Source organism: Mustela putorius, unplaced genomic scaffold (genome assembly GCF_011764305.1).
Source record: "Mustela putorius furo isolate JIRA1106 unplaced genomic scaffold, ASM1176430v1.1 tig00003834_pilon_pilon_pilon, whole genome shotgun sequence".
NCBI lineage: Eukaryota > Metazoa > Chordata > Mammalia > Carnivora > Mustelidae > Mustela > Mustela putorius.
The window spans coordinates 51,059,628-51,085,654 of NW_025421987.1; the positions used below are offsets into that span (position 1 = coordinate 51,059,628).

Here is a 26,027-nt window from a genome sequence, read left to right on the forward strand (position 1 = left end):
ATGTGATAGAACCATGATTTTCTTTTCTAACTACCTAGTAGAGAACTACAAGAACTACAAGAGTGATAGAGCCTCTCTAAAACTAGATTCACTGATCATTAAGCAAGAATTTCATCACCTTCGATATTGATGCTTCTGTGACTTAAAGTATTATCACCTGTTTCCTTCTGTTCTTGAAACTAGTCATTTATGACTACCCCCCATCATTAAAAATATATTCATGTTTAGCTTTTCAAAGCTTCTAAAGCTACCAATTGTCCAATCAGGAAGAAACAAACAAATACAATGTCCTGGTGGAAGTTCTGTGTTGCTTGTTTGTTTGCTAGAGGTGTGTTTTATCCCCTGTATCTCTGCCTTTATCACTCAGATACTGGGGCTTTGCCGAAGAAGAGGAGGGTTTTGTTTCTTTAAAAAAAAAAAAAAAAAAAAAAAAGGCAAATAGCTCATTTTGACTTTAGTTTGGTCTGTGCCAATTCATAGTAAAAATCATCATATCACAGGACCTTAGCACTCCCTACAATATCCCTACTTCTCAAAACCACTGGATTTTTGTTATGATAAACAGTCCATGCTGGTTAGAACTGCAGCCTTTTGTAGACAATTTCGACAATTTCGATGCACTGAAACCTTTTGGGAATCTGACACACCTTGACTAATAGGTCTAATTATCATAATTTGGGGCAACTGTTAAACTAAGAGTATTACCACCACCATTAGGAGCCCATTGACACACACACACACACCCCTTTATTTAAGAAACATTAACATGATTTGAAGCATTTACATAAAAGGCACATATTTTCCACAGTCTTAGTCTACTAAAATTAAAATTAATTAAGAAAATAACATGAGAATAGTAAACAGTGTTTGTCCCTATGAAATCTAGAGTGATTTAATGCTGCTTGTATCAGCATGCAGTATTGTGTAGTTAGATAACAGACTTTGTGTTTAGAAGGTTCCAGGTTCAGATGTCAACTCTATCTCCAGGCAACGTTTGGAAAGGTACATAATGTTTCTGAAACTCAATTCTTTTTTTTTTTTTTAATTTATTTATTGGAGAGGCAGAGATCACAAGTAGGCAGAGAGAGAGGAGGAAGCAGGCTTCCTGCTGAGCAGAGAGCCGGATACCGCGCTCGATCCCAGGACCCCTGTAAATTGTAACTCAATTCTTGCATCGAAGAATGGTGTTACGGTTTTTCATAAGATTGTTGTATAGTTTTGGGACGCCTGGGTGGCTCAGTTGGTTAAGATTGTTGTATAGTTTAGATGGGCTATAGAATGTGGCTAGGAGGTAGTATTGGGCTGGGAGACTTTTTATATCATATTTCTCTAGCAGCAGTCTAATCTAACCTCAAAGTTCCTCTGTATAGTCTCTAGGAGAGATAGTTACAGGAATCATTTTTAAATGAATTTTGTTGAGATAATAGTAGATACACATGCAGTTGTAAAAAAATAATTTAGATAAATCCTTAAATACTTCACCCATTTTTAAAAAAGTAGTATAATACCACATCCAGGATATTGACATTGATACAATTTATCTTACTTAATTTTCTCCAGCTTTACTTACAGGTGCATGTGTGCGCACACGTGTGTGTGTGTTGTGTGGGGGATTAGTTATATAATTTTATCAGCATTGTAGGTGTGTATATCCAGTAACACAGTCTTGATACTGAACATTCCATTTTCACAAGTATCCCTCATATTGCCCCTGTATAACCATGCTCACCTCCTTCCAGTTGAACCATATACCTTTTCCCCCTCACAAACACTAGAAGCCAGGGATCTAATGTCCATTTCTAAAACTTCATTTTTTGAAAAGTGTTGTAAAAATGGAATCATGCAGTGTGTGATCTTTGGGGATATTGACTTTTGGGGACCTTTATTTACTCAATCTAATTCCCTGGAAATCCATCAAAGGCACATACATCCATGGTTCTTTTTTTGCTGAGTAATATTACAATTTCTGCATGTACCACCCCATTTGCTCTTAACTACTCATCTATTCTTTTAGTCTTTTTTTTCCTTAAAGATTTTATTGATTTATTTGAGAACATGTGCGTGTTCATTGAGAGAGAACACACAGAGCGAGAGGGAGAAGCAGGCTCCCTGCTGAGCAAGGAGCCCCATGTGGGGCTCAATCCCAGGATCCTGGGATCATGCCCTAAACCGAAGGCAGACACTTAATTGACTGAGCCACCCAGGTGCCCCAACTATTCATCTGTTGAAGGACAGCTGAGCTAGTTTCAGTTTTTGGCTGTAATGAATAAAGCTTCTACTACTTTCGTGTGAACATATATTTGTTTCTTTGCTGTAAATGCCCTAGATGCTGTGGTAGTTGTATGTTTTGTTCTGAGAAACTGCCAAGTTTTTCCAGAGTGTCTATAACATTTTATATACAATGTAAATTTATCAATGATAGTTTCTCTTGGTCTCTGCCAACATTTCTTTTTTCTTTTTTTTATGATTTTATATATTTATTTGAGAAAGAGGAAGCCAGAGACAAGAGCATGAGCAGAGGGAGAGGGGAAAGAAGGAGAGGCAGTATGCAGATTACCTTTTGAGTAGGGAGCCCGACATGGGACTTTATCCCAGGACCCTGGGATCATGATCTGAGCTGAAGGTGGATGCTTAATTGACTGAGCCACCCAGGTGCTTCCCTTTGCCAACATTTCATGTGATAACCATTTTTATTTTGGGCATTCTAATAGGTATACAATAATATCTTATGGTAGTTTTAATTTGCATTTCCTAGTGCTAATCATGTTGAACATCTATCTTTTCATAAGTTTACTTGCCATCTGTATGTATTCAGTGAAGTATCTTCATGTCTTTTATCATTTTCTGATTGTATTCTTTTTCTACTGTTGAGTTTTGAGACTTCGTTATATATTCTATGGTTCTTTGTTGAATATGTGGTTCCCAAATATTTTCTGTCTGTACTTGTCTTTTTATCCTCTTCCTTCTGCTTACCATTGGGCTAATTTTGCCCCCTTTAATCTGATTTCTTATCAGATATTTGATTTTTAAATATTTTCTCCCATTCAGTAGGTTACCTTTTCATTTTGTTAATGGTTTCCTTTGCTGTGCAGAAGCTCTGTAGTTTGATGTAGTCCCACCTATTTATTTTTATTTATTAATTTTTAAAGGTCTATTTATTTATTTATTTGACAGAGAGGAAGAATGACAGTGAGAGAGGGAAACAAGCAGGAGTGGGAGAGGGAGAAGCAGGCTTCCCGCTGAGCTGGAAGCCCTAAGCGGCTCCATCCCAGGACCCTGGGATCATGACCTGAGCAGAGGGGCAGCCACTTATCAGCTGAGCCACTAAGGCGGCCCCTCCCCCACCACTTTGTTTGTTTGTTTGTTTATTTTCTTTTGGTGTCAAATCCAAAGGATAACCAAGATGAATGTCAAAAGCTTAACCACTAATGTTTTCTTCTAGGAGTTTTAGTTTCAGGTCTTACATTCAAGACATTAATCTATCTTCAGTTAATATTTGTATATGGTTTAAGACTGTGGTTCAGTTTTATTCTTTTTTTATGTAGCCGTCCAGTTTTCCTAGCATCATTTATTGCAGAATCTGTCCATTTTTATTCTTGGCTTCTTTGTCATAAATTAATTGACCTTATTTGTGTGAGTGTATTTCTTGGCTCTATATTTTGTACCACTGATCTATGTGTCTCTTTTTATGACAATATCATAGTATTTCAGCAAGTGATTTTTTAAATTATTGAATGCAATGTAAATTAAATTAATCTATGAGTACCTAAAATAATGGTGAGATGTTATAATAAAGAATATAATATGCAGAATATATAGAATTCACATGCTGTTATGTTCTTAATCTTAATTCTATAACTTTAAATATTTAAGAACCTGATCTTTAAATGATTTTTCGAATGATCTAACTTGTGATTGGCAGCTCACAACTAAAATGAAGGATGTCATCAATAGACAAGGAAATTAAAAAAAAGAATGGATTGTTTTAATTTAACATAATTATTTTTCTAAAACTAACAACAATATTGTGAAGCCACTAATTTGCACAAACTATTTTTTATAATACTTTTAATTATTTGTAAACTCACTAGAGAAAAATGCACATATATATTCATATATATTATTGGAACTTGCAATGGAAGTTTTAATTTGTTTTTTGTTGTTGTTGTTGCTTTTTTTTTTAAACATTTTATTTATTTATTTGACAGAGAAAGATCACAAGTAGGCAGAGAGTCAGGCGGAGAGAGAGGAGGAAGCAGGCTCTCCACAGAGCAGAGAGCCTGATGTGGGGCTCGATCCCAGGACCCCAGGCAGAAGGCAGAGGCTTTAACCCACTGAGCCACCCAGGTGCCCTGGAAGTTTTAATTTGTATGGCCACATTTTAGTGAGGAACATGGAAAATTTAATAACTTACCCAACATCCAGTATGTAACATGTGATTGAAGTGGTATTCAGACATGCATTTGCTTCATTTCAAAGCTTGTGGTTTCCCATTCTAGACCAAATGACAAAGATTTAGCTTGCTCCAATGTGTAAAGTGATATTGCCCTGTGTTCAGGACTGGCTTCATGGGCCTGGGAACAATGCAGTTATAAAGGGCCCTGTGCTTGGTTTAATGTACTGCTACTGCCATCTTGAAATTTTACTGGCATTTGAATAAGTGACACTGCATTTTGGTTTGCATTGGACCCAGCAAATTATGCAGCTGGTCCTGCTCCTGGAAAATATCTCAACTTTTAACACTCTTCATGTTTGAAGGCACAATAAAACCAATCCTAATCAATAAGCAAGATCATTTTAGACAATTTTGAGACTGATTTCTTCTCATGATTAGTAAAATAGCTTCATCTCTCAGATATCAGCTATCTCTTTCCTATGAGAATGGTACTCATTGACCTTGAATGTGCAGTACTCACTTGTGGCTGAGGTGCTATTCACCAATGGTGATGCTTCTGGAGTTCTCCAAAGAAAGATATCCTGCTGGGAATGGATGCCCCGTCATTTGGCTTAAGCAAACTTCCTAGCAAACTGTAGGTTTTGGAAGAAAAGTAACTTCCTCTGGTTTACTGAAGGGATACTTTGACCCTTCTTTAAATTGATCTTCAAAATACTAAATCTGTGGATTGGGGAGTAGGGGAGAGAAAGAGAGTGAGATAGACAATAACACTGTGGATAGACTTTGTCTCCCACCTAGAAAGAATATATTGTTCTCTCATTATGTTCCTATAGAACTTTATGTAAATCTTATTAATTTCCCTTAGTACCTGTTAGGAGTTGTTATTGGTTTAAATGTGTTTGTCCCTTACTAGGCTCCTTAAGTAGTGAAATACAGTCTTGTTCATCTTTTTTTTTAATTTTTGGACCCCTAAAATTTAGTAAAATTTTAATGAAATGTTTGAAGAAATGCAATGCCAAATTTCCCTTGTAGTCATATTTTGGTACTTGTATATCTCAATCGTAATTATGCAATTTTCAGGTGAGGGAAAACTTCCCCAAACTAAAACTTAATGAATCCCCCAAATGGATACATATGTGCTTCATTACCTAAAAGCAGTATTTCCAATTAGTTTTTACCTCTGGGTTTTATTTTCCCAATGTGATTTAGCTAATGTTTTAGCTAAAGAGAAAGTGAGCCACTGATTAAACCAGTGTCCTAGCATAAGACAAAATGAACCACTATTAACATAAATCTTTCTCCAATAGCATTTGACAAAATTCACTGCTAATTATTTAGCCAGCTACAGATGTACTTGTCAAGTAGTGGGATCATAAAGATTCTTTTTGTCTTTTTCTTCATTTGATTTTCTTTCTCCTGAAATATGACAATATGGCATTTACATACTAACTATGAGCGTCTATTGATACTGTGCAGCTCAGGATATGCTTTTTGTAGAAAAGAGCAATTTCTTTTACATTAAAAAAAAGAAAAAATATATATTTCAGGAACCATAAGGTCATACTAATTACTCAAAACCTAGTCACTGCTAATAAAGATTTAAAGCAGGTAGAGAAATGCCAGTATTACACCAATTGCTTCAGAGTATAAAGTATGATAGAACAAGTCCCAACTTGTTTATTTATTTATTTTTTAAGGTCAGAACAGATACATGCTGAAGCCAGCTTACAAAGGCTAAGAAGAGCCAGTTGCAAGCATCTCTTTCCAACTCTGCGTTCTGTGACATCACATTGATAGACTGAAATCAGCTCTCATGGGAATATGTTCACCAAGGTAATATCAATCACTATAAACAAAGGTCTTTTATTTTCCTGGAAAGCAATGATTGGACATTTATCAGCAGACTGCTGATTTTAGTCCCGATTCCATAATAGGAATATTTTAAGACAAGAAAATTACAGACTAAAATCACTTATGAACACAGGTGTAAATATCTTTAACAGAACTAATATAACTAAGCAAAACCAAATAAAACATTATGCTTGTCATCCCAAGTCAATCAATGTGGCTCACTACCCTATCATAATAAGAGAAAATCACATTACCTTATCACCAGATGCATAAAAGTCATATATAATTAAATTAAAATTGGTAAAAATCTCAGCAATTTAGAAATAAGAGTTAAACTTTTTCAGTCTCACTAAGAGTAGCTGCAAGAACCTAGAGCTAATTATATATGAATGAAATATCAAAAAATTTCCCCTTAAGGAAAGTTGGGAAAAAAGCAAAGAAATCTACTGCCAGTACTTTTATTTGCCATAATATGGGAGGCCCTATCCAATTCAAAAAAGCAAGAAAAAAGGAAATCCATAGATTGGGAACTGTAAAGTATAATTATTTTTATTGACCAATGACAATTATATGTATAAAAAACTCAAAAGACTCTACAAAGAAACTATTAAAACTAGTAAGTAAATTTATCAAGGTGATAGTATACAAATTAATATACACAAAATGATTTGTATTTCCATATACTAGAAACAAAAATTAGAAAATTTAATTTAAAAGATGCCATGTACAACAGCACCAAAACAATTATCACCAAAAATCAAATATCTAATAAAAAAAGAAAAAATTCATAAAATCTCTGTTCTGGTAAATATAAAACCTACGTGACAGAAATAAAGACCTACATAAAAGACAGATAGACCATGTTCCCAGGTTGGATGTTTTAATATTGTTAAAGTATATTTATCCTCAAATTGATCTGTGGGTTCAATGAAATTCCAAACAAAAATCCCAACTGTTGAGGTCCATTATCAAAGGAATGAGACTGAGACAAAGTGAAAGTTATGCAAAGCTTTATTCTATGCCAACCATTAGAAGTCAGACTGACTGACCAGGGCTGCCTCCAAAGAGAGCAACCCCATCCTGATCTCACAGGCTGGTTTTATAGAGCATAACTGCAGACCTCAAGATACGTGGCTTCTATTTACTCCCAGAATTGATACCCAGAACCAATGGAACTACTGGGATGCGTTTATTCCTGGAATGACGTCCATGGATGTAAACAATATGTAAACAACAATATGCTACCTAGGCAATATGGAGTCACTCTGGCTAAGCAGGCCCTAGTAGTTAAACAGGTTTTAACATTAAATTTGCCCTAACACCAATGAGCTATTTTTGTTTGTTTTTGTGGAAAATGCAGCATAGCCAGAAACCTCTAAGTCTTTATCTGTGTTTGACTTTTTAGATTATTCACATGCTATTCATTAATCCATTAAAGGTTAATTAAAAAAAATTCTCTGTATAACCCCAGTTTTCTTGCCATGTGGCAACTAGATAGTCCAGAAGAGAGCCTGAAATGTAAACTTGAGGAACATCAGCATTTAAGGGATAGACACAGGAGGAAGTCTAAGAGACTGAGAATAAATGAGATATTGGTTTATCTGGAAACCAATGAAAGGGCAGAGTTCAGGAATCAGCACCAAATGCCCAGAGCAGTCAAGTAAGGTAAGGTTTAAAAGTATCTTTTGCTTTTTCCACCATAAGAAAATGGTGGAAATGAAGGAGAATCACGGTGAACTGGGTTGTAAATAGGAGATAAGGAAGTGGAGAAAGAAAATATTCAAGTTTATATATGAAAGAACAACAAAAGTTTTAGAGGTAGATATATGATTGAAGGGAATTTGAGGAAAATAAGAAATGCTATTTAAATACTGATTAAAAAAAAGTATCTTTGAGAGTAGTTCCTAAACTTGACTATACATGAAAATCACCTGGAGAACTTTGAAAAATTCCTGTGTGTATGTGGGGGCAGAAGGCAGATGGGAAATTTCTATGCCATGAACTTAAAATTGCTCTTAAGAAAAATCTATTAAAAAAAATCCAGAACCCAGGCTGTATCTGATGAATGAAATAAATCTCTGGAGATAGGTCCAAAGCATCAATAGCTTCTTAAGCTCTCAAGTGATTCCAATGTGTAGATAAGTCTGAGAGCCACTGCACTATTATAGTACCTCTCATACTTGAGTGACAAAATTACCTGAGAATTTTTCAAAACAGTTAAGTCTAGAGTAGAACCTATGAATTTGTCTTGTTAAGAAGCTCCCAGATTATATTAATGTTGCTGATTCAAAGACCACACTTTGAGTAACATTCTGCTCTAGAGAGGGAGATTGAAGATAAAGGAGAGAAAGGAGTCATTGAGTGGGTAGGATGATTTGAGAGGGTGAAAGCATCCAGAACACCAGTTGTTTGGTTGCCTTTTCGATGGGAAAGAAAAGTAGGTGCCTCTTCTTTTGTGACCAAACCAAAACAAGAAAGTATGACTGTGAATTCAAATAAATTTGTTGATGGAAAAGTAGGGAGTTAAAGAAGATCTGCTTTGATGACTTCAAGCATTTTACACTAGTACTAGTGGTATAGGATGGTCACATGTACCTGATACATATATAGTCATGAAGTGACCATCTACAACAATTTCTGATGTTGTGTCAAAATTAAATTCCAGACAGTGACATCCAGGTTATATTGGTATACATAACTAGGATATATTAGCCCAAGAAGTGTGTGCAGTTATAACCATATTGATTCTAGCATTTGTTTTTCTCACATAAAAAATAAGAAAGCAGTGGTATACTACCAGTGTGTTCCTTATCTGCACAAAAACAAAGGTGACTCTTTTGCCTAGACAAAGGATAGTCATTCAGTAGACTCTTGGTTATAAATGTATGGAATCCACACTAGGCCAAACTAATCCAAAACCCAACTTCTCTAGTCATCTAGGAGTTTCAGTACTGATAATTGTCCAAAATTATCCTGAATAATTTGCTCGTGGAACAGATACCTACTGATCCAATTGCATAGCTAGGGATGATGATTCCTACATGATAGTTGTGGAACAGTTCTGAGAACACAGTCATTCAAAGATAGAAATGGCCAGCAAAGTTGACATCTCAGATGCCCATTCAAAGGCAATAAATATCGAAGTTCTTGGTAGAGATGGAAAGGCTCCCAGTGATGATTCCTGTGAGCTGACATAATTGTTATGGTTTTATTAAATCAATGATGCATTCTATAGGATATACTTGAAGACTCCCAGCTATGATGCTTGAAGATAGGATGATTCCAGTGATCCTCTAAAATGTTCAGTAGGCCTTCATAATCTTCTCAACTTGGTCCCTTTAGCAGGTTAGAGAAATCTAGGTGAAATTTATTTTAGTGCAAAAGTTTTCAAAGTCCCCCTCAGCAGTAGCAGTAGCTTCACCTGAGAACTTGTTAGAAATTCAAATTATTACCAAGACTTATGGAATCAGATACTTTGGGGTTGGGGTGCAGCACTCTGAGTTTTAATAATCCCTCCAAATGATTCTGATGCATGCTAAAGTTTGAGGACCACTATTGTAATGAATGGCCAGAAGTTAATAACCAGGAGCACTGGGGTTTCCCAAAAATGGAAGCATTCACCTCTCCATGAATTATTACAGTGGACGACTTAGAAGATATTTTCTAGCATCATCTACTTTTCTCAGAAAGTGATAGGGTGTCATATCTACACACATAGTTGGTGAGGCTAACAGGTAATATATTTTTATGCACAATAACATCTTATTTTGAGGTACATTTTTAAATTCCTGTCAGCTTGTTCTCAAACTCTGTTGGACTGGTTCTGTAAGGCAATTAAAAATCTCATTTTCTCCCTATCAAATGTATTCATTGGTAGATAATTTTGTGAGTATAGGTGAGTCCCACATATTCACATATTCAACAATTGAGAAAAATGAGGCACTCTAGTTCACATAGCTGTTACTTTCAATAACTGATAGAAATCAAATACTCTTTAAAGTATCAATAACAATAACAACAATACTTAACTCAAATACCTGCTGGCTCAATACCTTCCTACCAGGTATTAGCAGAATGTCCCTATTTTCCCAGCCACTCCTCATAATGTTATCGAGTCAGGCCAGACAATACTCCATGTGTTTTCCAAAGCAGTCTTTCCCTGTTAGTTCCCCCAGTGTATGCTGTTCTCTGATTCTTGTGCTCTTGCTTCCATTTCTATCTCTAAAATCATCTGAGGAAACTTCAGCTATGCTATAACCTGTTATGGGAATGTCGATGTTCATACCAAGGACACTCACTGGGTGTAGGTGCTGTCAGAGCTCCTAGTTCTCACGGTGCTAGAAGAGCATCATATCATCTATAAAAGTAGAGCTAAACTTTGTCCCTCAAACAATTTCACCGGTATCAGAATGCCCACATGGTCTCTTCTTGATCAATTTTACCAGCTTCTGACCCCTAATGCCCAAATCATAAAGGATGAGACTGGAAAGAGACACTGTAGCTTATACTTAATCTTCCTCTTTCTCCTATAACTGTTTTATTGCATGAGATGCATTTGATAAGTTGTGAGCGGAAGACAAGTTTATTTTTTCCAACATATCCTATCTAATAGTTTAGAAACTTGTACTGGAATGTGAGCATTACAATCTTAATGTTTTGTGCATTGACTTTGGAAGTCTGGCCAAAACAAAAAGCAGAAATATTCAATTTTAACATCCTTCCAATAACTTCAGATAAAATTCTAAAAAAGTGTTTATATCTCTACAAATGGGTCGAACAAGCAAGATGCCAGTTTGCGAACAGTGTATTAGTATTTCTTCATATACTAACATTCCACTGTGGATATATCAATATCTGAACAATCAACATTCAGTTAAATGTGGCTGTAATAGTGCTGTCTAATATATACTAAGTATTCTGTGTGTACCATGCATTATAGATATAGATATAGATACTAAAGTATCTAATTTTATGTTCCAGACTGTGCTTTAAGTAGGTATTTTCACCACATATAAAATTTAGAGGGGCTGAGTACTTTGCCTGGGTGATGCCAAAGCATGATCCATCCAGTCAGACTGACCTGCATGGAGAGGGAAAAGTAGATGTATCTTCATGTGTTGCAGGCAAGTAAGTTTCTCAGAAGGAACTGAATGAGACAAATAATTTGGAAGTGAAATTGCTCGATAAAATTTGGGAGTAAAAAATGTTAATTTTCTTCTTTAAATTGACTTGGTTCCGATTCTTTTCTCACCAGTGTAGTAAGAGATTCAGTGTGTGTGTGTGTGTGTGTGTGTGTGTGTGTGTGTGTGTATATATTTTTTTTTTTTTTCCCTGTGGGTGAGTGGGTCATCCTACCACTAAAAGTTTGTGAAGTCTCCCAGGGAATGTTACAAAGTATAGAAAATGGGGGGAGGGCAGGTGCCTGGGTGGCTCAGTCCATTAAATGGCTACCTTCAGGGGCGCCTGGGTGGCTCAGTGGGTTAAGTCGCTGCCTTTGGTTCAGGTCATGACCTCAGGGTCCTGGGATCGAGTCCCGCATTGGGCTCCCTTCTCAGCAGGGAACCTGCTTTCTCCTCTCTCTCTCTGCCTGCCTCTCTGCCTACTTGTGATCTCTCTCTATCAAATAAATAAATAAAATCTTAAAAAAAAATGGCTACCTTCAGCTCAGGTCATGATCCCAGGGCCCTGGGATAGAGCCCTGCATTGGGCTTCCCTGCCCAGAGGGGAGTCTACTTCTCCCTCTCCCATTCCCCCTCCCCGTGCTCATCCTCTCTCTCTCTCTTTCTCTCTCTCTCTCAAATAAATAAATAAAATCCTAAAACAACAACCATAACAACAAAAAACTTGGGGAGAAGTTTGTAGATTAAGGTCCTTTAGTCCTCTGGAAGGCAGAGGAATATGGTGTTCTATATGTGACTCTCACAGGCCACAGCTGTTATCACAGATGTTACCCAATAAACATTTTTTGGGTCCATTTACTTCTGCATTATTGAGGGGGAGTACATGGCTCTTAAGATGAGCGACTTCTGACTCATTCAAATTTTTTATTCCATCTTTCTAGAATGATGTGGGTAACATGCATTCTAAGCATGAGAGTTTGCAAACAAAAACCTGCTATTTTCTTCTTCAGACAGAGATCCTTATCACGAGGATAAAATTTATGTAGAACATGAAATAGCAAGCCCCTCTGACAAGGGCTGCTCTATCCAGACACTTTTGTAGAAGGAAAAATAACCTCAGAGTGGAAATAGGCCTCATTTTATTACATTTCACTGAGTCTTTATCTCTTTTGCTTCCCTTAAGACAGTATCTGTCTAGTTCTGGTGTAGGGTGACATGTTCTTTGGAACTTGTCTCGCATTGAAACCAACCATATCTAAGAGGCACCATAAGTAGTTACTAGTTAATTATACAGTGAAATAGAATTGGAAAATAAAATCACACGTAAAAAGCTGTTTCATAGATAACACTGCCCTAGTCAGTATGGGGTGTTAGAATACTATGGACTATAGAATACTATAAACAACAGAGATGTATTTCTCACAGTTTTGAAGGCTGGAAAGTCGAACATAAAGATACTGCCAGATTAAGTGTCTGGTGAAGGTTCACTTCCTGATTCAGAGTTGGCTGTTTTCTTGCAATAATTTTACATGTTGGAAGGACAGAGGAGCTCTCTGGGGTCTCTTGAGAAAGGGCACCAATGCCATTTGTGAGGACTCCACTCACGACCTACTCATATCCCAAAAGCCACGTCCAAATACTATCACACTGGGGATTAGGTTTCAACATATGAATTTGGGGGAACACAAACATTCAGTCTATAGCAAACATATCTCAAGAAAAATAATCTGTTAAATAATGTAATAGATTGTAAAAAATGTCCACAGCACCTTCCATTAAGGAGTGGGATTTCTTTCCACATCCCTTGAATGTGGATTTAGCCATGTGTTTTAATTTGGCGAACGGGGTGGGGGGGGGGTGCCTGGGTGGCTTAGTGGGTTAAAGCCTCTGCCTTCGGCTTGGGTCATGATCCCGGGGTCGTGGGATCAAGCCCCACATTGGGCTCTCTGCTCAGCAGTGAGCCTGCTTTCCCCTCTCTGTGCCTGCCTCTCTGTCTACTTGTGATCTCTGTCAAATAAATAAATAAAATCTTTTAAAAAATTGACCAATGGAATACTAGCAAAGTTGTTGCAAGGAGAGTCTTGAAAAATGTGTGTGTGCATAAGAATGTGTTCTCTGGCTGTGTTCAAAACTCATCCATCATATAAAGAAGCTAGACTAATTATGAGTAAGTCTAGACACAGAAGCCTATCTTAAAAAGAAAAGTAGATGTGGCTTTTTCCAGTGGAATGGACTAAATTTTATACATGGAAAGCACACATTAAAAAATAAAAAATAAGAGAGTAGGACAAGTACAAACTAAGAGACTGAGACAGTTTGAAATGAAAGGACACTTTTGTTTCCAACTGTAGGTGGGAACAGGCTGCAAATTCTACTCTGTTAAAAGCATGGCCATTTCATTTACAAAAAGAAAAGTGTCTCAGAAGACAGAGCCAAAATCCCAGAGGGCACAGCCATGGAGAATAATGAACTAGAAGATAGAGAGAGCCATTGCCCAGAGGGCAGCATAGTCTGTCTCTGCCATAAGGGAACTGGTAACTCTTACACACCTGAATGCTAAAATTGCTATTGACTAGTGAATGCTATGAGGATTACATTTGTTTATTGTGGTTATTTTGATCTTGGCTCACTACTGAATAGTAGGTGTATTTAGTTTTGAAGTCTTTGAATCAAGACAACTGAATCTGTGTATCCTCACCTAGATTTACAAAAGATGCAGAGCCTGTGATACTGGACTTGAGACTGATGCCATAATTGAAAGAGACCTTTGGGAGTCCTGAGAGAGGATATTTGGCATGTGGAGAGAATGAAATAATTGAGACCATTATTATTAATGGTCAAATTATTTGTGACATTATACAACATTCAATTGTAGGGGGGTGGAATTTTAAAAAAAGACTATAGTATTTTTCAGTGACTCCAATAAAGAGGTTGAGTCTATTTTTCTATTCCTTGAATTTGGACTTGGCTATGTGACTTGCTTTGGCTAATGGGATGTCAGTAAGTATAACTGAAGCATAGGCTTGAAATGAGCTTGAACGTTTGTTTTCTTGATGCTTTTGAAACAAGGTTATGTGTAGAAGCTTTGGCTAGCCTCCTAGACAAAGAAAAATACGTAACTTGTTTCTCCTATTGCCTCTGACAACAGCTAGGCATATGAATAAGGCCATCTGGGATGATGCAGTCCCCAGCCAATCTGTTAACTGACTGCACATGCAAGAGTGTGAGCCAGGTCTTGACCTGGAGAACTGTACAGCAGAATCCTAGGGTAAATAAGATGCCACTTTAAGTTCCTAAATTTTGGTGTAGTTTATTATGCAGAAAAAATTATACAAATAATTTTAGTGAAATAAAACTTTATTTGAATATTCTCAGTGAAAGTTGTTTAATTTTGCTGAAAGCTTGTAAAATTTATGACCAGAGTTCAAAGTACATGTAATCCTAGAATGAAAATGAAAAATAAATGTAATTAGGTTGGTTTAATAGTAAAAACAGGTGCAGATCTGAGACATGAGAATGATTTTAGGATCCTGTGTTATAATAACATGATTATAAAACATATTAAAGTGGAATTCTGAGGATCAGACCTATGAGGAACTCCAACTTCTAAGGGAATAAGAATGAATGACTACTCCCAAACACACCAAAATAATAAAGTTGAATATAAAGGCCCTTAAAGAACAGCAACTAATTCTACTTCATTTTATTTATATATTTTTCATCATATATACTCAATATAAAAAATTTTAAGGATAGGGAAGAGAAAAAGTTATATTTTTAATCCCTATACAGTCTACTGTTAATATTTTGATTCAGATTCTTTCCAGACACACAGAATTGGTATTAAAATGTGCTTATATCCTATTATTTTCACTGCATAATATGTCCTGAGTACTCATGCAATTAAAGTTCATTTACTGAACATTTAGTTTGAATCTTTAATGCTCTGTTTTAGAGCTAGCTCCTAATGTGTTTAATAAATCTCATAATTTAAATTTTAAGGTTTTTTTTAGCTTTTTTTAATTTATTAGAGTGATGTTTGCTACCTAGAGTATACATTGCTATTTATTAGAGCATGCATAATTATTTGTCTGTATTAGTTTTTCAGAAGAAAGTAATATATATGAAATAATATACACATTAAAAACTTTAATGGATATTTTCAGTTTGGTCCCTACAAATTGTACCTGTAACTCATGACTGTCTGATTTATTAAACTTTCATGAACATTGAGAGTTTGTCATTGGAGAAAGAAAAGGGATATTTCACTTTTCTTTCTTTTTGCTTCTTTTCATATGTTTTTGAAAATACATATTTATGTATTTGAAAATACAAATATGTTATTTGTATTTCCTCTTTTAAGGTTGTATGAATTTTTTTATATTCATTTTTCATTTTGGTTGGGAATTTAATACTTTTCTCGTTTAAATAAAATTTATACTAATCTAAGGATATTATTCTTTGTTATACCTGGAGCATATATTTCCTTACTTTGTTGTTTGCTATTGAATATTTAATATTATAATTTGTTTTAGGGTACAGAAATTTAAGATATTCTAATTTAGTAGTCTGTTACTTTGTGATTTACTTACTTTAAAAGTTCTTTTCCATGGGTGCTGTTTGTTCATTTATCTTTGGTCAGTAATTCAATATCTCCTTCCTTATACTTCCTTTGGGTTTGTTCTGTTCTTTCACTTTTTAGAGATGAATACTTAGCTCATTAATTTTCTACTCTTCTTTTCTTCATAAGTATTTGTAGTTACACATTGCTATTTAACTCTACTTGCATTCCAAAAGGTTTTATATCATATTTTAGTTATTACATAATTTGACATATTTTACATTTTATTATATATTACTTTTTAATCCCTGAATTATATATACAAAATATTTTATTTTGTATATTTGTGCAAAAATATTTTATTTGTATATGTATATAAAATATTTTAAAATATCTTTCTTTTTAAATATAATTTATTATTTTTTATTAACATATAATGTATTATTAGCCCCTGTTCTGTGAATCACCAGGTTTACACACTTCATAGCACATACCTACCCCAATGTCCACAGCCCCACCACCCTTTACCTACCCCCCTGCCCCTGGCAACCCTCAGTTTGTTTTGTGAGATTAAGAGTCTCTTATGGTTTGCCTCCCTCCTGATCCCCTCTTGTTTCATTTATTCTTTTCCTACCCCCAAACCTCCCACGTTGCCTCTCAGCTTCCTCATATCAGGGAGATCATAATTGTCTTTCTCTGATTTACTTATTTCACTAAGCATAATACCTTCTAGTTCCATCCACGTCATTGCAAATGGCAAGACTTCATTTCTTTTGATGTCTGCATAGTATTCCATTGTGTGTATATACCACATCTTCTTTATCGGAGGCTAGAGTGCTCACCATTACACCATGGAACCACCACCACATCTTCTTTCTCTATTCATCTGTTGCTGGACATCTAGGTTCTTTCCATAGTTTAGCTATTGTGGACATTGCTGCTATAAACATTCAGGTGCACGTGCCCCTTCGGATCACTACATTTGTATCTTTAGGGTAAATGCTCAGTAGTGCAATTTCTGGGTCGTAGGGTAGCTCTATTTTCAACTTTTTGAGGATAAAATATGTTTCTTTATCAATTTCTAATTTAATGTTTTTTGCTCTGACACCAAGGTCCAAGTGATACCAATTCCTGAAATTTGTTGAGACTTGTTTCTTGGACCCATAATGAAAATAATTCTTTCAAAAACATTTGTTTGAGAACAACTTATATTATCTACGTGTTTATTGCAAAGTTCTACATGCATCCATTAAGTCAACCTTGTTAATTTTTTTGTTCAAATTTTGAATAATTTTACTGAAGGTTCTGTCTCTTACACCAAGTAAAAATTGAAAGGGATGTATAAATTTCCCACTATGATAATGAATTTACCATTCTCTAACTATTTAACATTTTCCTCTATATTTTGAGGTTGATCTTAAGTGCATGAAAGTTAAGAATTATTATTTTCTTTTGAATAGAACTTTTATTGTTATTTACTTATCTTCTCCCTACTAAATTTTTTGACTTAAAATCAAAATTTTTTTGGTATTAACTTAGTTTTACTAGCTATTGTGTTAGTATTATTCTGTTATTGTGTTAGTATTTTTCTGTTATACTTTAAGACATCTTTTCTTACTTCCAATTTTTTGTCAGAATTTTAGATTAATTTCCTATTAAGAGCCTATGGATAGTTTAAAAATCTAATTTTACCATTTTTTTAACTTATAAGTTTTTCCCATTTACATTTATTGTGGTTATTGTAAAAAATCATATAAAATATATTTAATTGACATCTTGATATAACTGAATAGATATTTTCTACCATTTTATTTTTTTAAGGTTTATTTATTTGAGAGAGAGAGAGAGAAATGACTAGTAGGGGGAGGGGCAGAGGGAAAGAATCTCAAGCAGACTTCCTGCCAAGCCCAGAGCCTGATGTGGGACTCAGTCTCAGGACCCATGAAATGATGACCTGAGCTGAAACCAAGAGTTGGGTGTTCAACTGACTGAGCCACTGAGGTACCCTTTTCTATCATTTTAATTTTCTATTTCTGTTCACCCCACTTTCTCTATGATGTTTTCTCCTTTCCCCACCAATGACTTTTTAATTTGCTTACATTTTCTGTAATTTCATTCTATTTATGGAATGAAAGTAATCTCTTATGTTCATCTTTCCTCTAAGAGCCAATTATAATCAAGAGCAATATTTTTCTTTTCAAAATGTCTACATATCTATAGTTACCAAATTAAGAATGATTACTTTTTAAATGAAATATACAAAAAGATACTTATAAAATTTTAAATCCTAGGAAATAACTAAGTTACAATGAACAAGCCATTTTGTTCTAATTTTCAGCAATTTAGTCCTGTTTTTCATCAACTCAAAGGATTTCAACTTCAGTGGTCACATTTATAGGACACTCTAGTTTTTACATCCTTTGCAATGTGAACACTGAATCCATGATATGATTTTGGGGGCTTAGAGCTAGACCCAGAAAGGACAATTTGCAGTTGATCTAGATGATTCTAGGAAAAGTATTAGCAAAGGTGCAGTGGTAATCTCAGAAAATTCCCCTTTAAGCTAAACAGAATAAAAATAGACTCACAATGAGGAAACTTGGTCCAGGCATCAGTGCTTTTATCTTAACATCAAGATCAAATGGAAACTAGATTCCACATTTAATAGCACTGCTAGATAATTCCCTAATAAATCCAGGCCATCCTTTTGAAATCTTACCAATAACTACTTCTTCATCCAGAGACAATAACTGAAAGAAAAAAATATACAAACTTAGATAAAATCTCTAAAATAAAAAAACAGGCATTCCTATATCAATTTTAGTAATTAAATATGACCTATATAAGTTATAATCATGCTGATTGTATCCTGTAATAAATAGAATGTGCAATATAGACACATAATAGCTTGGAAAAACACTATAGACAATATCTACCTAAAAGGAGATTTTCAAATTGATTGTATACAACTGATAATATAGCTTACCCCTGAATAACACAGGGGTTAGGAGTGCTGACACCCCTGTACAGTTAAAAACCTGTGTATAGCTGTTGATTCCTCCAAAACTTAACTAATATCCTACTGTTGATGAGAATGTCTTACTGATAAATAAAGTCTGTTAATAGATATCTTATATGTTATATATATTATATACTGTATTTTTATTTTTTTTTAAAGATTTTATTTATTTAATTGACAGAGATCACAAGTAGGCAGAGAGGCAGGCAGAGAGAGAGGAGGGGAAGCAGGCTCCCTGCTGAGCAGAGACCCCGATGTGGGGCTCAATCCCAGGACCCTGGGATCATGACCTGAGCCGAAGGCAGAGGCTTCAACCCACTGAGCCACCCAGGGGCCCCTAAAATGCATTTTTATAATAAAGCAAGCTAAAGAAAAGAAAATGTCATTAAGAAAATCATAAAGAAAAGAAAATATCTTTATGTTGTTGCACATATATTTATTGGAAAAAATCTGTATGCAAATGGACCTATGCAATTCAAACCTGTGGTTTTCAAAGGCCAACTATATATGATATATATGGTATTTTATATATGATAGCATATATAAATTATATTAATATATATTATAATAAATTATATTGATATATATGCTTAATAAATGTAATTTGCTTAAATTTGATCTGAAAATCAACTTTACAAGTGAAAACCACTAGATTTTCAGCTCTTTTATACAGTTAACTCTTAAGAGATTTTAATTTTCTCTCTACTCATCTAAATTCCCTAGAGCATCACTTCTCATACCAACTATATTTATTTCTCACCATGTAAGTAGAAGACAGTAAATATGTGATAATCCTACTCCTTGTCCAGTAATGAATGCCATGAGGGAAAAGGTAGGGTGATGTAATGGAATACAGTAGGGAGATAACAGGCAGACTAAAAAATCAGGGGAGGTGATTTTAGAGGAAGTCTCTTAGGCAAAGCACCATTTAAACAGAGATATAGAGGATCAGTAGGAATTAGTGAACACAGGAGTAGGCAGAGTGACAGCATCCTAGAGTCAGCAACAGGTCTTGGAAAAGGCCCTGAGTTGGGAGGAGCATAGCTGGAGGAAATGGAGGGTGGGAGCTAGTGGCAGAAAATGAGTGCGAAAAGAGAGGTGTGCAGAGATGGACCATACGAAAAGAGAGGTGTGCAGAGATGGATCATACATAGCCTTGTGAGTAATGTTAAGGAATTTGGGTAAAGAAAAACGTGGACGAGCTTGGTGTAACTTTGTTGAAATTTCCTCCGTGTTTTCATATCTGACCATACCATTCCCCCTCATCCATAGGAAAATATCTTATTTTACATTGCAGAGAAAATAGAAGCTACTGGACAGGAACTTACTAAACTTCCAGAAGCTGACCCTAGAAATTTATCATATCTAATAACATAAATAGTCAATTAACACTATATTTTGTATGTTATATGTACCATATAGTATATTTTTATAATAAAGTGAGAGAAAAGAAAATGTTAAGAAAGTCATAAGAGAAAATACATTTACATTAGTGTATACATATTTATTGACAAAAATATAAATATAAGTGGACCTGTATGGTATTGTATTTTGTCAACACTCCCTACTTCTTTCCTGTAATGATGAATGGACTATTTTGGTGCCCATAGGAGGCTTATTTCCTACATGTGTGCTAGGTCCTATACCAGGCAAGAGAGAGGATTCATCAAATATTTAACTTCTGCTGTCTCTCCACACTTTCCCTCCCATTTGGTTCCTTTTCTTTAAATTCAAAACATGCTAAGGACATATCTTTCATAAAAATACCTTCTCATACCTGTGCCCCCTTCAGTCAGGGAAAGGAGTAGGGTAAAATAGTCAGCAAGTCATATAACTGTAAGTCAGTTTCTGTTGTTGTTTTTTCTTTTTTTTTAAAGATTTTATTTATTTATTTGACAGAGAGAGATCACAAGCAGGCAGAGAGTCAGGCAGAGAGAGAGAGGGGGAAGCAGGCTCCCCGCTGAGCAGAGAGCCCAATGCGGTGCTCATTCCCAGGACCCTGACATCATGACCTGAGCCGAAGGTGGAGGCTTAACCCACTGAGCCACTCAGACACCCCGTCAGTTTCTGTTTTTTTTGTTTTGTTTTGTTTTTTGTTTTTTTGGTTTTTTTAATATAATTTTTTATTTTTTATAAACATATATTTTTACTTAAAATTTTATTTATAAATTTTGTTCATAAAGGATTTGTATTAATTTTGATTTAAAAGGATTACATTCAAGTATCATTTACCTTAATTACTAAGTTTTTTGGTGCTTTCTTAAATTTTGTACTTGAGATGATTGGCTTATTTCCTTTACCATAGTTTACCTGTAACTAGCTACGCTAGTTTATGTCTTTCCTCTTTTTCATAACCAAAAGTGTTGAGAGCATTGCCCACATTCCTGCCCAGGATGAATTTCCCACAGAATTGTGACCTTCCCATCTTATTCTTAGAGCTTACCCAAGAATGCCCACTATAACATGACCTTACTTCAAACTTAGAAGAAAGAGCAAGTATTTCATGAACCTCAGAGAAAGTTCTGAAGATACTTGAATAAAGTAGAATTTATTATAATGTGAGATATGAAACAATGCACCAAAAGCATTTTATTTTTTGATGTCATTAATAATGACCAAGCCAGCTTTGGCTTCTAGAGTTTTATGCATAGACCACTCTGTTACATTGGTTTTCAACTTCGGATAAAGACTAGAGTCCTGTGTGCTTAATTTTATTCAAGTTTTTCAAACTAACGATATTATTGTTGTAATTCATTTGCTTAAATATGTTTGCTTAATCACATATGCAGGTGCCAATCAGAATCAGTTTCACTAAGCTGAATTAACATAATTTTAGAGAAGGAAAAAAATCAGGTAGACATCATTTCAGATATTAAAAAAAGAAGCAAACCTGTCTTTAATAAAAGACTGAGAAACAGAACTCTTTTTCAAATCAAATGTCTTATCAAACCAAGACAATATTTTCTGCTATTTAAGAATCCAGATTTAACTAAGTGTAGTGGGTTTTTTACTTTATTAACTGTATTTAGTATTTTTAGTAGTTAACTCCCAAATTATTATCTGAATGTTGGCCATAACCTGAGAAATATATAAGTAAACACATAAAAATCTAAGAAAATTGGGGGCACCTAGGTGGCTCAGTCAGTTAAGCATTTGTCTTTGGCTCAACTCATGATCCCAGGACCCTGGGATTGAGCTTCCCCCATCAGGCTCCCTACTCACAGGGAGTCTGCTTCTCCCTCTTCTTCTGCCCCTTCCACCCTTTCTGCTCTTTCCCTTTCTCTCAAATAATGAAATAAAATATTTTTTAAAAACTGAACAAAATTGTATCATAACAGTTTCAGAATTTTACAAAAATTAACATTAATATATTATTTATAATTAATGCCCAGTTATGTCATTGTTCATTGCAATAAAGTTTATTTTTCTCTTCCAATATTCCTTGAAGTATTAAATATAAAATTTGTTGTTTGATAATTATATACCTGAAATATAGCTTAAAAAGATGTCTTAAAAGCTGCATAAACATGTAGGGCTTAATGATGCAAGGAAACCATGTATTAGAAATTCAATTTAAAAAATAGTCAAATAGTTATAACATCATGATAACATGTTTTTATATTATCTTAATTAAATTTAATAATGTATTGCAAAATAGCCAAATAACTAATTTGAACATGATTATCTTAAAACATAACTACTTACAGTAAAATTTAGATCCTGGAGACAGTTGGAAACCACAAACGGCCCTCTTATTTTCATTATATCCTTCTTATTCTCATTTTTTATTTTAAACATTGGCAAAAATGGGTGAAAGTATTGGTATACATATCCAATTTTTCACCAGGAGGAACCTCAACTTGTAGCTACAAAAGATTGAGAAATGTAGTATTGATCAAAGGAGATTTGATTTGTGAGCAACAAATTAGTTATGTGCTACCTCTTACCATATTTTACATAGATGACGAGAACTTCCTGTGTTTAAAGCATGTCCTATATTTGGGCATGGATGTGGAAGTGAAAAATCCTCAGGATTTAGATAGAGATCCTTGAGGTGAGGCTTGATGCTACAGGTCGCTCACTATGTGAAATGTGGACAGAACACTAAACTCTCTGAAATTCACTGTCTATTTGCAAACGGGGGATAATTTTTAGGTGGTTATGAAGATCACTTTTTAATTGCCATGTCGATAAGACATGACTTAAAATACAGTCACACCCACAATTATTTTTATTACCAGTATGCCAAGAACTTTTGTCCCTCTATGCAAATGTACATATGATTTCACTGAAGTACTTCGTTTATTGTGATGCAAAGCCCAGGTCAGAGATTGTTTAAATTATAGTATAACATACACATGATGGATTACTATCCAGCCATTTGTAAGAATGGAAGAAGCCCTATACATACTGATATAATCTTCAAATTATAGTGTATGTGTCAGAAAATTGTAGAAGTGGAGCAGCTGAGGGTGTCTGGGTGGCTCAGTAGGTGAAACTTCTGTCTTTGGCTCAGGTCATGATCCCAAGGTCTGGGGATTAAGCCCCACATCATTGAGCCCCTGCTTAGCCGGGAGCCTCTTCTCCTCTTTCTCTGCCACTCCCCCTACCTGTGCTTTCTCTCTCTCTGTGTGCTTGTCAAATAAAATCTTAAAAGAAAAAGAAGAAGAAGAAGTAGTGAGGCGCCTGGGTGGCTCAGTTGGTTAAGTTTCGAGGCTTGGTTTCAGCTCAGGACAAGAACTCCGAATTGCGAGATCAAGCCCAGAGTCAGGTTCCATGCCCAGCTTAAGATTCTCTCTCTCTCTTCCTCTGCCTGCCCCCCAAATTGTAGAAAAATATCTGCCACTTATGTTAAAAAGACACATGTATGCCATACATATGTATGCACTACACAAATATTCATAGAATAATTCTGGGAGAATATATAAACTCATAAAAGTAGTTTCCTCTGAGGAGGAATATAAGAGGAATATAGGAAGTGTAAGAAACAAGAGTTTGAGAGGCATTGTTTCCCCAGAATATTTTTCTTTTCTTTCTCGCTCTTCTTTCTGTTTCCCTTTTTTTCTTCCCTTTTCCCTTCCTTCCTTCTTTCCTTTCTTCCTTCCACCATATATAAGTATTATTCTTTTAAAATATAAATGAAGATGCTAAGTCAAGAAGGTGGCAGTGGTGATGTCGTTTGTGAATCTTCTCAAACCTCTCTGAAAAGAACAGAACAAGTATGATAGCTGAACAAAACCAAACCACTATCAAACTCTATCAAAAGTAGATAGAAAAAATTACAGCTCCACATCTCAAAATAGAAGTAGTGAAACAAAATGGCAACAACAAGACATTCCTGAGAGCCAAGGAATCCAGATATCACTAACAAGAAAGGAAAGAATGGGATCCCACTCAGTGAAAGCTGAAAGGACCAGTCTGAGAAACACAGCTGAAAATGGGATGGGAATTCCCAGCCCCTGATTTGCTGCACTCCATTCAGTATCTAAGAAGCACATGCAAAGAAATGCAAATAAAAAACAATAGTTTGGATAGAAGACTTCTAAAAATCTAAACATCTTGTGATCGTGACTGACTGAAAAATATTTACAGTGTTGTATATTGTTTTTACTCTGTGGATATGTGGTACCAATATATAATTTTCTCTCTAATATGCTTCATTCCAGAAAATTCTTTGTAGCCAAACCCAGTGTTTTAACAGACTGCTCAGTTTTGAGGTTTTTTTGAGGGAACTCAAATACATTCTAAATCATATAGAAATGATATTTACTAAGATATTTTGTAAATATTTTGACCTTTTGTAGGTAGCAGTTTCTTAAAGCTTTATGCAGAGTAGACATCATGACCTAAATTATCATAAATTATCATGGTAAAAGATCCTGAAGATCTACAGAGGTATTGGAGGAAGCAATTACTTCTCTCTTCTGCAAAATAAATTCTTTGTCCTTGATTGTTCATGACTTCATAATTTTTACTAGTTTCAAAACAACTGAGAACTAAAGAGTGAAGCAATGTGGTGATTTATTAGTGGTGTGAGACTTATATAAATTGCCTATCAAATTACCTCCATATATTGAATGTACATTTGATACTACACTACTAGGTTTTATTTAAGTCATTTATCTTCACTCATGCCCTGAGCATTAATTAATTTTTATGAGTAGAATTTACATAAGCATGGCACAAATTTAAAAATGCAAAAGAGGGTATAAAATTAAAAATAATTATTTCTCTGGGCCTATTCTATTTCCTCTTCTCCAATTTTATATGTATCCTTCTTGAGATATCTCAAACATATGCAAAGCCTAAATATATTTTATATAACACAGACAAACCCATTAACAAACACATATATTTCTAACAATTCTACAGAGCTGTCTCATTCTTTTAAATAAATGCTCAATATTAAGTTATGTGAAAGTATCATAGAGCAGTAGTTCTCAAATTTTTAGCCTGCATCAGAACCATCTGGAGGGCCTGATAAAGCACAGACAGTTGAACCCCACCTCTGGATTTTATGATTTAGTGGGTCTGTGATGAAGCCTAGGAATTTGATTTCAAAATGTTCCCAGATGATGTTCAACCTGGCAGTCTGGCAACCATACTTGGAGAATAACCAGTTATCCCTATAACATGGATGGCTAGATTTTTCTCAATATTTTTGCTATTTTACTTCTCTCTTAACTTTTATGACCTCATACTGTATATTTTATTACATTTTATTTAAGTATATTCACCCATATTTCAGGAAAAGCCCAGGTCACTCAAAATAGCTAGCATATGTCTTGTTCATTATAAGTTCTCAATGGGAATTCTGGAATAAATGGTTATTCAAAAAATAAATTATTCAGTGTAGGACAGCAGAAAATAAAAAAAGAAAATGTTCACTTATAATATGCCTAAATTGAAAAGCTTTTATGAGTTAAATCAAACCATAAATGTCTATTTTAGTCTTAGATCCTCTAATGTATATATAAAATGTCACAATAGTGATAACCATTATCTTTAACTAGGCACTGATTTCATTTTATTTACATGTATTATAGCTTTGTATATGTGAAAGAAATACTTGTACTAAAT

General features: G+C 34.8%; 1 long non-coding RNA gene across 1 annotated transcript; it reads right to left on the reverse strand.

Moving 5' to 3' along the window:
* Nucleotides 1–14,726: 14,726 nt before the first annotated feature.
* On the reverse strand, nt 14,727–23,528 carry LOC106006007. Its single transcript, XR_006609112.1, has 3 exons — nt 22,653–23,528; nt 18,517–18,678; nt 14,727–14,808 (listed from the first exon to the last, which is right to left on the reverse strand). It is a non-coding gene; the product is annotated as an uncharacterized LOC106006007 (long non-coding RNA).
* Nucleotides 23,529–26,027: the final 2,499 nt, after the last annotated feature.